Source organism: Panthera leo, chromosome B1, assembly GCF_018350215.1.
Source record: "Panthera leo isolate Ple1 chromosome B1, P.leo_Ple1_pat1.1, whole genome shotgun sequence".
Taxonomy (NCBI): Eukaryota; Metazoa; Chordata; class Mammalia; order Carnivora; family Felidae; genus Panthera; species Panthera leo.
The window spans coordinates 170,895,883-170,908,521 of record NC_056682.1 but is presented as its reverse complement, the minus strand read 5'-3'; the positions used below and the strand labels follow the sequence as shown (position 1 = coordinate 170,908,521).

Genomic DNA, 12,639 nt, shown 5'->3' with positions numbered 1-12,639 from the left:
GGTCATTCAATATTTATTGAGGGTTTACTATGTACCAGACACTATTCTAAGCTCTGAGTATATTGTAGTGTATACAAATTCTCTTATATCTTCTTGCAGAGGAATGTACAATATAAGGTTCTCCACATTGACAAAAGTTAGCTATAGTCCACTAGCATCATGCTTTTTATATGACAATCGACAAAATGAAAAAAAAAACAAAACTGGTAAGTCACCTTATTAGTTCATTCTTTATTATAACGTGCTTTGAAACATAAGGAATCAGTTTCTTTGCTCATCCATAAGGAGCAACTCCTCATTGTTAGTTTTATCATGAGATTGTAATAATTTAATCACATTTTCAGGCTCCACTTCTCATTCTAGTTCTTTTGCTTTTTCCACCACATCTGCGGTCACTTCCTCCCCTGAAGTCTTAAATCCCTCAAAGTCATCCATGAGGGTTGGAGTCAACTTCTTCCAAACTCCTGTTCATGATGGTACTTTGACTCCTCCCGTGAATCACAAATGTTCTTTAAGGCACCTAGAATGGTGAATCCTTTCCAGAAGGTTTTGAAATTCACTTTACCCAGATCCATCAGAGGACTCACTATCTATGGCAGCTATAGCCTTACAAAATATATTTTGAATAACGAGACTTGAAAGCCAAAATGGCTCCTTGATCCATGGGCTGCAGAATGCTTGTTGTGTTAGCAAGCATGAAAACAACATTAATCTTGTACATCTCCCTCAGAGCTCTCGGCTGACCGGGTACACTGTCAGTGAGCAGTCATATTTTGAAAGGAATCTTTTTTTCTGAGCAGTTAGCCTCAACGGTGGGCTTAAAATATTCAGTAAACCGTGCTATAAATGATGTTCTGTCATCTAGACTTTGTTGTTCCATTTATAGAGCACAGAGTAGATGCAGCATACTTCTTAAGGGCCCTCGGATTTTCAGAATGGTAAGTGAGCACTGGCTTCCGCTTCCAGTCACCAGCTGTATTAGCCCCTAATGAGAGAGTCAGCCTGCCCTTTGAAGCTTTGAAGCCAAGCATTGACTTCTCCTCTCTAGCCATGAAAGTCCTAGGTGGCATCTTCTTCCAATAGAAGGCTGTTCGGTCCACATTGAAAATCTATTGTTTGGTGCAGCCACCTTCATTCCTTACCTGAGCTAGATCCCCTGGAGAACTTGCTGGAGCTTCTTCCTCAGCACCTGCTGCCTCACCTTACCCTTTTCTCTATGGCTTCTTTCTGTAAATCTCATGAACAAAACTGTGCTAGCTTCAGATTTGCTTCTGCGGCTTCCTCACCTCTCTCAGCCTTCATAGACTTGAGGAGAGTTAGAGCCTTGCTCTGGTTTAGGGGAAGGTTGTGGCTACTTTGATCTTCTATCCAGACCACTAATATTTGCTCCGTATTAGCAATGAGGCTAGTTCACTTTCTTCTCATTCACGTGTTCACTGGAGTAGCAGTTATTTTCCTTCAAGAACTTTTCCTCTGCATTCACAACTTGACTAACTGTTGGCACAAGAGGTCTGGCTTTTGGCCTGTCTCGGCTTTCAACAAGCCTTCCTAAACTGAATCATATTTCTAGCTTTTGATTTAAAGTGAGAGACGTGCAACTCTTCCTTTCACTTGCACACTTAGAGGCCATTGTTGGGTTATTCATTGGCCCAATTTCAATACTGTCGTGTCTCAGGAACTAGGGAAGCCCCAGGAGAGGGATAGAGACCAGGGAGTGGCCAGGTGGCAGACCAGTCAGAACACACACAGCCTCTATGGATTAAGTTCACTGTCTTACACAGGTGCTGTTCATGGTGCCCCCAAACAATTACAATAGCAATAGCAAAGGTGGCTGGTCACAGATCACCGTGATGATTACGCTAAGAGTGAAAAAGTTCGAAATGTGACGCAGAGACACAAAGTGAACAAATGATGTTGACAAAATGGTGCCGCTAGACTTGCTCGCTGCAGGGGGCCACAGAGCTTCAACTTGGAAAAACACACGTCTGTGAAGTACAATAAAGCAGAGGGCAATAAGATGAGGTATCTCTGTAGTAGAAATTTAAAAGACATTTTGCGACAATATGTCTGCTCAACTTTTTACTACACTCAAAGAACTTCACATCAACTTTGTCTTTCCCCCACCTCTTTTATTTCTCCCCCCAATTTCTATGTCAAATAGGCCGAGAAAATCTGAGAATGGCAAAAGACAGGGTCGTGTACAGGAACATAACCAGGTGAAACAGAGGAAGTATCGAGGTTAAAACCTGGGGCTTCTATTTTTAAGAATCCTCCTTTACCCATCACAAATTTAAAGAAACCATTAATCGGAAAGGCAGCTCCTGCTGTAGAGCAAACCCTGTTAGCCACACACAATATTTGTTTAAAGTGAGCAAAAAGAAGGGAACATTTTTTTTCCTCTTCACTCTCACAATACAAACATAAAAAACTAGAAATACCAGATGGACCTGGAGGTAATTAATGCACAGTAAGCTGAACGTTTTTACCGGCAATGTCACTTTATTTGTGCAAGAAGCAGCTATAATTAAAATGTAATGATTTAAGTAGGCCACTGGGTTAGACGGTAGACTTCTCCTTGAATAAGTTATCATTTTGTCTTTCCACTTTTTTGGTTCCCATCTCCTGGTCTCGCTGGCATGACATTGTTCATAAAACTCATGCCTTTATCAGTGTGTGGGTTTTTTTTTAATTAAAAAAATTTTTTTTAATGTTTATTTATTTTTGAGAGAGAGAGAGAAGAGACAGAGCATGAGTAGGGGAGGGGCAGAGAGAGAGGGAGACAGAATCCGAAGCAGGCTCCAGGCTCTGAGCTGTCAGCACAGAGCGCGATGCGGGGCTCGAACTCAAGGATTGTGAGATCATGACCTGGGCTGAAGTCAGATGCTTAACCCACTGTGCCACCCAGGCGCCCCTATCAGTATGTTTTTTCCACTTCTGATTTATGGTGTGGGTGGCCACTATTTTCACACTTTTCCCAAAACATTTAGTGGCCACTGAAGGGATAAATGCAGAGTGGCCTTTGGGGAGTCGGGGGCCCAGTCAGCATGTCCTAACTTGTCCAACAACACCAAGACTTACTCAAAAGTGAAAATCCGAAATTGAGATGATCCAGGGCTGGCCAAGGGCCACCCTTGTAGTTCGAATCTAGTTTAGGCAGACCTGGAGCTAACCAGGACCTGGCATGCTAATGGATACTGAAACTGGCATAGTTCCAGCCAAACACAGGGAGCAAAGAGATGGGGAATGTTCAATGACCATATACGGGCAGCCCCCTCTTCAGAACACATTTCAAGTCCCACTTCACCTAAGCCTACACTTGTTGGCTTCTTTTTTTTTTTATTTTCTTTTTTTGCACCACCAATGTCTTTACTTGTTCAAGAGTGATGTCTTTTTTTGTTTGTTTGTTTACTTTTTTAAAGTTTATTTATTTTGAGAGAGACAGAGTGGGGGAAGAATAGAGAGCAAGAGGGAGACAGAGAATCCCAAGCAGGCTCCATGCTGCCAGTGCAGAGCCCAATGCGGGGCTCGGACCCACGAAACCGTGAGATGATGACCTGAGCTGAAAGCAAGAGTTGGACGCTTAACCGACTGAGCCACTTAATGACTACATACATTTGAAGTAGCTTAAACAATATTTGCAAGATGTGCAGCAGTCATAGTGGGCTATGAAAAACTCTGTGATTTCTTTTAATGAAAAGGTCACAGGTACTAATACTAGCATGATGTACTGCCCACATTCATTATTGAAGGAAATGCTGCCTTTTGTGTAGAGGTTAGTGAAAACAAAACTTTAATTTTTTCATCCAGAATCACGTTGAACGCGACCAATGGACCTCAGGCTAACAACCCCCGAAAAGTTTGAAAACAAACAAAAATCCAACTAACAGAGTTGAAAACCCAGCTGCTGCCTAATAAAACAATTTCCAGGTGACGGGGATGCTCCTTCTCCTCCAGCCATTTTATTTGCAAATCTCAGTCCTCGTTGCCGGGTGAAATATTATTCTTGTGCATTTTGTCTTCCAGTGATCCGTTGCTGTGGGTTCCAGGTGTGTGTTGGTGTTTCTGAGCATTAGAAGGCACACTCAGAGTAGATCCCTTTCTGAAAGAGACATGTCACACAAAGACAATTATTCAGATAACTTACTTCAAAGTCTCCAGAAAATTTTAGGAAAAATAGGATGCTTCTCTTACAGATTAACCCCTTCAATTATCCTGCTTTTGGCTCCTTTAACTGAGGGGAAAACATCTCGGTTAAAAGCTCTTTGTACCCCAGTCAAATACTCTTTTGATGAACCTATAATTAGAGGTCAACAGATGAGGTTCTAGAAAAGCCTAGCTTTGAGGCGATTAAGATTAGGCAAAAAGGATTACGATCTGGAGTCATCTTCAATATTCGTTTAAAAACAATTTTTAAATGCTTATTTATTTTTGAGAGAGAGATAGAGAGGGTGTGGGAGAGGGGCAGAGAGAGGGGGAGACAGAGAATCCCAAGCAGGTTCGGCTCTGTCAGTGCAGAGCTTGATGTGGGGCCAGAACTCATGAACTGTGAGATCATGACCTGAGCCAAAGTCAAGAGTCTGATGCTTAACTGACTGAGCCACCCATGCACCCTGTTGTTCGTTTTTAAAAATTTATCCTATTAGGAGAAATGAAACAAAGTGTGGTCAAGAAAACTGTTATTATTGCCAGAAATAATAGCAGCATTAAGAACAACAACATCAATTAAGTCACTACCTTCATACAATGAAAATACCACCACAAATGTTAGTGAGAGGGACTTTTAAGTCTTAAACTTAGGCAGTCATTTCTTCTTTTTTTTTTTTTTTTGCATCAAAGTAAGTTCAAAAATCTCAATTAATGGATAAGGAAACATAATTTCATACATATTCCTGGTTTAAAAAGAGACACTACAATATACTAGTCAAAAGAAATAGTGATGTAAAAGCATAATGTCTAAATACTTTTATAAATGATCGATACCGTTAGTGCTGCTAGCTGAATGACCTTTATATTTATATGAGTACATAATGCTGCAAAGAATGTGTAAACGATTTTAATAGTTTTCAAGGACACACTGCTTAGGTAGACAAGGAGAGTATTGTGCTTTATTCTAAAGCAAAGCACAAATCTGGAAAGTTAGCTTGTACCCAAAAAAATGCTTTCATGATAATTATCACACGTGCAAATAAAGCTTTATTTTTTTAAGGTACTGATGTAAACTGGGGCCTTGTTCTTTGAAAATAATATTTTGCCTAACTTGAAAAGTTGAAGAAACTATTAAAAGTTGTACTTGATACAAACCTTGACATTTAGACTGGGGCAATCTGAATTCTAGGTATAACTGTCCAGAATCATAAGCAAACAAGTTACCAGATAGCTACAAGGTTCCTGACAAACCAAACCATTGAGAAACTGCTTATTTCATAAGTAATTTTCTAGTTAAGTGTAAAAGTGTTGATTTCATTTAAATTTGCAGCAAAATATAAACTTTAAAAATTGTATCTTGCCTTTTAGTATTACTCTGTGTACTTGCTTGCCTTCAATTAATTGGAAAACCAATGAATTTCCCTGAAAAAAGTAACAGAACTAAAATTTGGCCTGAAAGCCACAACTCATAAATAAAAATTATATTAGTTCAATAGATGCAACACAATTCTATTAAAAATCCCATCTGCTTTCTTGGTAGAAATTGACGTTTATCCTAAAATTCGTATGTAAACTCAGGGTACCAACAACAGCTAAAACAATCTTGAAAGAACAATAAATAAAATTGGAGGACTCACATTTCTCAATTTCAAAACTGACTACCAAGCAACAGTATTGAAGATAGTGTGGTACTGGCATAAGATGTATGTGTAGATCAATGGCATAGAATGAAAGAATCCAGAAATAGACTCCTATTTCTATGTTCAATTGGGTTTTGATAAGGTTAACTAGACCAGAAAGGACAGTGTTTTTATTTTTTTTTTCCAGATTCATAATATATTGTACAAATTGAGTATCGCATTATGAGTTGTCATTAGCTTCTCCAGGCATGGGAATTTAACAGGTGAGGCACAGTTTAAGATCCATTTCTGTTGCTTTCACAGCTGGTGTTTTTTCGACCTTAACTTGAAGTATAAGAGTTGAAATAGTTTTTGATACCAGTGAGATGGAGTTGGGCATCAGTTTCTGGACCTGCCATGATTTCAAACTTGCAAAAGGCAACAATTCCACTGGTTGTGTAGAAAGGACAGTGTTTTTAAACAAATAGTACTGGGACAACTGGGTGTCCACATTCAAAAGAATGAAACTGGACTCCTACCTCAATACATATGTAATTATCAACACAAATGGATCAAAGTCCTAAATGTAAGAGCGTAAACTACAAAACTCACAGAAAAAAAAAGAGTAGTAAATATGTGTGACCTTGGATTAGGTAAATTTCTTAGGTATGACACCAAAAGCACAAGCAACAAAAGAAAAAAGAGATAGACTTCATCAAAAATCTAAATATACATCGTCAAAAGCAAAACATTTAGTGATGCAAAGGACACTACCAAGGGAGTGAAAACACAACACATAGAATAGAAGAAAATATTTTCAAATCATTTATCTGATAAGGGACTTGTATCTGGAATATATAAAGAACTCAATAACAAGAAAAAAATTTTAAATGGGTACAGGATCTGGACATTCTCCAAATGGATGTTTTTCCAAAGAAGATACACAGATGGCTAATGACCACATGAAAAGGTGCTCAACATCACTAATCATCAGGGAAATGCAAATTAAAATCACAGTGAGATACCACTTTACACCCACTAGAATGGCTGGACTAAAAATAAACAAAAACAAACAAAACCAGAAAATAAGAAGTGTTGATGAGGATGTAGAGAAAGTGGAACCATACACTGCTGGTGGGAATGTAGGATTGGTGCAGCCACCGTGGAAAACAGTCTGGCAGCTCCTGAAAAAGTTAAACGTATAGTTACCATTTGAACCTTCAATTCACTCACTTTTAGGTATACACTGCAGAGAAATGAAAATGTATGTCCACACAAAAACATATATGAATGTTCATGGCAGCATTTTTCGTAATAACTTAAAAACAGAAACACCCCAACTACCCACAGACTGATGAATGGACAAAGTGTGATTTATCCATACAATGCAATATTATTTGTCCAGAAAAAGGAATAAAGTACTGATGATATATGCTACAGCATGGATGAACCCTGAAGACATCATGCTAGGTGAAAGGAGATAGTCACAAGAGATCACATATCATGGGATTCCATTTATGCGAAATGTCCATAATAGGCAAATCTAAGAGACATAAAGTAGATTTGTGGTTGCTTAAAGCTAGAGGAGATGGAAAGACTGTGGGGGTAATAGGTAAAAAAAATAGTGTTTTTTAGAGGGAAGTGATGAAAATATTCCAAAGTTGATTATGGTAAAGATTGCACAACTTCGTGAATAAACTAAAAGCCATGAATTGTATCCTTTAAATGGGTAAATTGTATGGTAGGTGAATTATATGCCAATCAAACCAATACAAAAAAACATTATTCAAATGACCCATTATCTTGATAGCAGACAGATTGTTAGGTTCCTATGAAAAAGATGCAAGATGCATTCATCCATTTATTCATTCATCCACAGGCATGGAATAGGAAATAGGAGGATGAGCAGATTTGTGGCTAAAATCACTCTGGGGCATGTTGAGTTTGAAAAGCCAGTGGAATACAATCCAGCAAGAGAAGCCCAGCAGGAAATCAGAGATATAAATCATTATGTCAGGGGAGAAACTTATGTTGAAGTTATAGATTGGGGGTCATTTGCATATGCTTATAATAATTAAAATTATGAATATGTAGAAAATGTGTGAGGCAGGAATTTTTTGGGGAATTGTAAAATACATGGAACATAAAATTTACCGTCTTAACTATTTTTAAATGTACAGTTCAGTGGTGTTAAGTAAATCCACACTGTTGTGCAACCAATCTCCAGATCTTTATCATCTTGCGACACTGAATCTCTATACCCATTAAACAACTACTCCCTATTTCCCCTTCGCCTCAGTTCTTGGAAACCACCATTCTACTTTCTATTTCTATGAATTTGACTAATGTAGATACGCATATGAGCATTTGTCTTTTTATTACCTATCTATCTATCTATCATCTACTACCTATCTATTTACTTATTTTTATGTTTAATTTTAAGTAGGCTTCACACCCAGTGCAGAGCCCAATGCGGGGCTTGAACTCATGACCCTGAGACCAAGACCTGAGCTGAGATCAAGAGTCAGATGCTCAACTGACTAAGCAAGCCAGGCGCCCCATCATATGAGCATTTGTCTTTTTGTGACTGATAACATTTCACCTGGCAGACTGTCTTCAGGGCTTATCCATAATGCAGCGTGTCTCAGAGTTTCCTGCCTTAAGCTAAATGATATTGCATTGTATACATACACCACATTTTATTTATCCATTCATCCGTTGAGGGACTCTTGGGCTGCTTCCCCTCTTGGCTATCATGAATAACAAATATCCCTTTTCAATCCTTTCGGTATATATCCTGAAGTGGAATTGCTGGATCATATGGTCATTCCATTTTTAATTTTTTTTTATTTTTAACATAGTTTTTTTTTAATTTAATTTTTTTTAAATTTACATCCAAGTTAGTTAGCATATAGTGCAACAATGATTTCAGGAGTAGACTCCTTAGTGCCCCTTCCCCATTTGGCCCATCCCCCTTCCCACAACCCCTCCCGTAACCCTCAGTTTGTTCTCCGTATTTGTGAGTCTCTTCTGTTTTGTCCCCCTCCCTGTTTTTATATTATTTTTGTTTCCCTTCCCTTATGTTCATTTGTTTTGTCTCTTAAAGTCCTCATATGAGTGAAGTCATATGATTTTTGTCTTTCTCTAACTGACTAATTTCACTTAGCATAATACCCTCCACTTCCATCATGTAGTTGCAAATGGCAAGATTTCATTCTTTTTGATTGCCGAGTAATATTCCATTGTATATACATACCACATCTTCTTTATCCATTCACCCAGCGATGGACATTTTGGCTCTTTCCATACTTTGGCTATTGTGGATAGTGTTGCTATAAACATGGGGTGCACGTGTCCCTTGGAAACAGCACACCTGTATCCCTTGGATAAATGCCTAGTAGTGCAATTTCTGGGTCGTAGGGTAGTTCTATTTTTAGTTTTTTGAGGAACCTCCATACTGTTTTCCAGAGTGGCTGCACCAGCTTGCATTCCCATAAAATAAAAAAAAAATTTTAAATGCAAATTAAAACCATAATGAAATATCACCTCACATTTATTAGGGTGGTTACTATAAAAAAAAAAAAAGCATAAAATAACAAGTGTGGGCAAGGATATGGCAAAGTTAGAACCTTGTGCTCTGTTGGTGGAAATGTAAAATGGTATAGCTGCCATGGAAAGCAGCATGCCGGTTTCTTTACAGGACCCGAAGTGGGCTCCGTGCCGACAGGGTGACAGCAACAAACCTGATGCGGGGCTTGAACTCACGAACTGCAAGATCATGACATGAGCCAAAGTTGGATGTTCAATCACCTGAGCCATCCAGGCACCCGTTGTTGAGGGATTCTTAATTTAGGGTACGTGGACCACACCTAGTGTGAATGGGTGGGCTTTCAACAGTCATGAAATTCTATGTGTGGGTGGGTTGTTTTTCCTCAGAGTTTCTCTAGCTCTGACCACATTTGTTTCCCAAAGAGAAAGTAGCCTCTTTTCTGCCGGATTGTGTAAATAATGCATCTAGGAAAAAAAACCCTAAAGAATAAAAGAATGATTTCAAGTCTTTTGTTTGCTTATCGGGTTATTTATATCTTCTGTCATGCAAAGACCGTCACTGTTACATAGTCAACTGTATCTATCTTTCCTTTTAGAATTTCAGAATTTTTCAGCCTTGGTTAGAAAAGGATATCCCCTCAGCCTTTAGACAGAGCATATAGGAACCTAGATTTCTTTGTGTGATATCTTTATTCAGTTACATTTTTACATTTAAGTTTTTAATCTTTCTTGAATTTATTTTATATTAGTGTAAAATGGGGGCCTTTAAATTTTCTTTCCTAGGTAAATGACAGCTATTTTAATCTCTCTGTCTCCCAAAACTTATAAGGTGATGTAAATAATATTGGTGCTGGTAGCTATCCTATTTTTTAGGGAAATGATTTTTTTTTGATTTGCCACTGCATATTTGCTTGCTCAGTTTTGCTAATCTTAAGGATATTTAAATAGTTTCCTTCTATTCTTATTTTTCTAAGAGATTTTAGCAGGAATGGCTGCTGAATTCCATCAAATAAGTTTTTAGCATTTATTGAAATGCCTATATTTTTCTCTTTTATTGATGCATTTGATTATGTAACAGATTATATAATAATGAACCATTCTTGTATTTCTGAAATAAATCCTGTTTGGTCATAATATATTATCCTTTTGTTACATGGATTTTGCTTGCTAATATTTTATTTTGAATTTTTGCACTTTTATTCATAAGTGAGATTGTTCTATACTTTCCTTTATGTTGTTATATTTTCCAGGTTTTGGTATTAAAGTTTGCTGTTTTATACAATGAATTAGAAGAATATCATCTGGCATGGTAAATAACCTTGTAATTATCTCTTCTTTGAAAGTCAGATAAACCTAACTGGGAAGCTATCCGTATAGTTTTGGTGGCTTTTGTTTTGGTTTTGACAGAAGATGTTTTTCATCACCTGTTCAATTTCTTTTCTAGTGATTGATCTGTTCACATTTTCTATTTCTTTTGGGGGTCAATTTTACTTGCTTTTTTTTTTTTAATGAGGAAATTAGTCATTTCCTCTAAATTTTCAAATTGCTGACATAGAATTGCAAGAAGTAATGTTCACCTATCCCTTTAGTCTCTCCTATACGTGGGGATATGACTTACTTCTCACTCCTCATTTTGCCTCTTCTGCTTCTTGCAGTATGTGTGAGGAGGGTGAGGTTTTGATTTCACTGGTCTTTTCAAAGAACTAGATTTTAGATTTAAAAGACTTAGTTCCTTTAATGTAATTTTTTAATAATGGTTAAGTCTGATAAACTTTTGTTATTTTTATTTTTATATATAAATTTTAAATTTTGTAAGTTTATTTACATAATTTTATATCCTTACATGATGTTCTTCACCTTGTTTGGTGCTTTCAACTTAATTTCATTTGTCTAGTATTTTTTTTTAGTGTTTATTTATTTTTGAGACAGAGAGAGACAGAGTGCAAGTGGGGGAGGGGCAGAGAGAGAGGGAGACACAGAATCCGAAACAGGCTCCAGGCTCCCAGCTGTCAGCACAGAGCCCGATGCGGGGCTCGAACCCACGAACCATGAGATCATGACCTGAGCCGAAGTCGGACGCTCAACCGACTGAGCCACCCAGGCGCCCCTCATTTGTCTAGTATTAATATCACCAACTCTACTTTATCTTTGTATATCCCTTCTTTTTTTTTTTTAAATGTTTATTTATTTCTGAGACAGAGAGAGACAGAGCATGAGTGGGGGAGGGGCAGAGAGAGAGGGGGACACAGAATCTGAAGCAGGCTCCAGGCTCTGAGCTGTCAGCACAGAGCCCGACGCGGGGCTCAAACTCACAGACCAGGAGATCATGACCTGAGCCGAAGCCAGATGCTCAACCGACTGAGCCACCCAGGCGCCCGTGTATATCCCTTCTTTGATACTCTGTGTAGGCATGTTCCTAGTAATTATCATACAGCTGACTTTTGCTTTTTTAACCAAATCTGGCAGTTTCTCATTTAAAATTTTTGTTTAATGTTTATTTTTGAGAGAGAGAAAGAGAGAGAAACAGACAGACAGAGCATGAGTGGGGGGAGGGGCAGAGAGAGAGGGAGACACAGAATCCAAAGCAGGCTCCAGAATCTGAGCTGTCAGCACAGAGCCGGACATGGGACTTGAACCCAGGAACCGTGAGATCATGACCTGAGCTGAGATCAAGAGTCAGTCGCTTAACCACTTAACCGACTGAACCACCCCAGTGCCCCAGTTTCTGCTTTTTAATGGATACATTCAGGTCATCACATCCAATGTTCTTATCTTATTCTGTATTCATTAATTTAATTTAGATTTTGATTCCCTCTGTTTCTTTTTCTCTATTTTTGCTCATTTCAACAGCTTAATATATGTTTCATTTTCTCCTTTGTTAATTTGGAGTCTCTTTTGTATTTTTTTCCTATTCCATTAATGGTTACTTCCCTTTTCCTCCCCTCTGTATCAGAATATGTCTTTAGTATTATTTGTAAATAAGCCACCCCCTGAGATGCAGTATATTCCCCACCATGATGTTCTAATCTAGCCTTCCCTCCCCCACCCCACCCCCACCTCCCCTAGCTAAGATCTTTAGAACATTCTTAGTCACTTTCTTCCACTGTTCTCCCCGTCCCTCTGAGTATCTGGTACTCCTCCTCCTCCTTCACAGGCTTCACCAGCTAGAAGACCTTTTGCCTTCTGGCCTCATTTTAAAAAATCTTCTATATAAAGCAACTAATGAGGTCATCCTTACCTATTTCATGGAATGGTTGGAGGCTAAACTGGGAAATCTGTGAAAGCACTTTGTAGACTGTGAAATGGTGTACAAACACCAGGGAGA

The 12,639-nt window shown here is 38.3% G+C and overlaps 1 long non-coding RNA gene across 3 annotated transcripts in view; it reads right to left on the bottom strand.

Moving 5' to 3' along the window:
- Positions 1 to 307: 307 nt before the first annotated feature.
- The window catches only part of LOC122218293, a 37,284-nt gene continuing 24,952 nt past the window's right edge, over positions 308 to 12,639 (bottom strand). For 2 of the 3 annotated variants that reach the window (XR_006201976.1, XR_006201978.1), the window contains one exon: positions 3,774 to 4,099. This is a non-coding gene — a long non-coding RNA (uncharacterized LOC122218293). Of the gene's footprint in view, positions 1,986 to 3,773; positions 4,100 to 12,639 lie in introns of those variants that run through there. The other variant, XR_006201977.1, reaches the window with a different exon arrangement.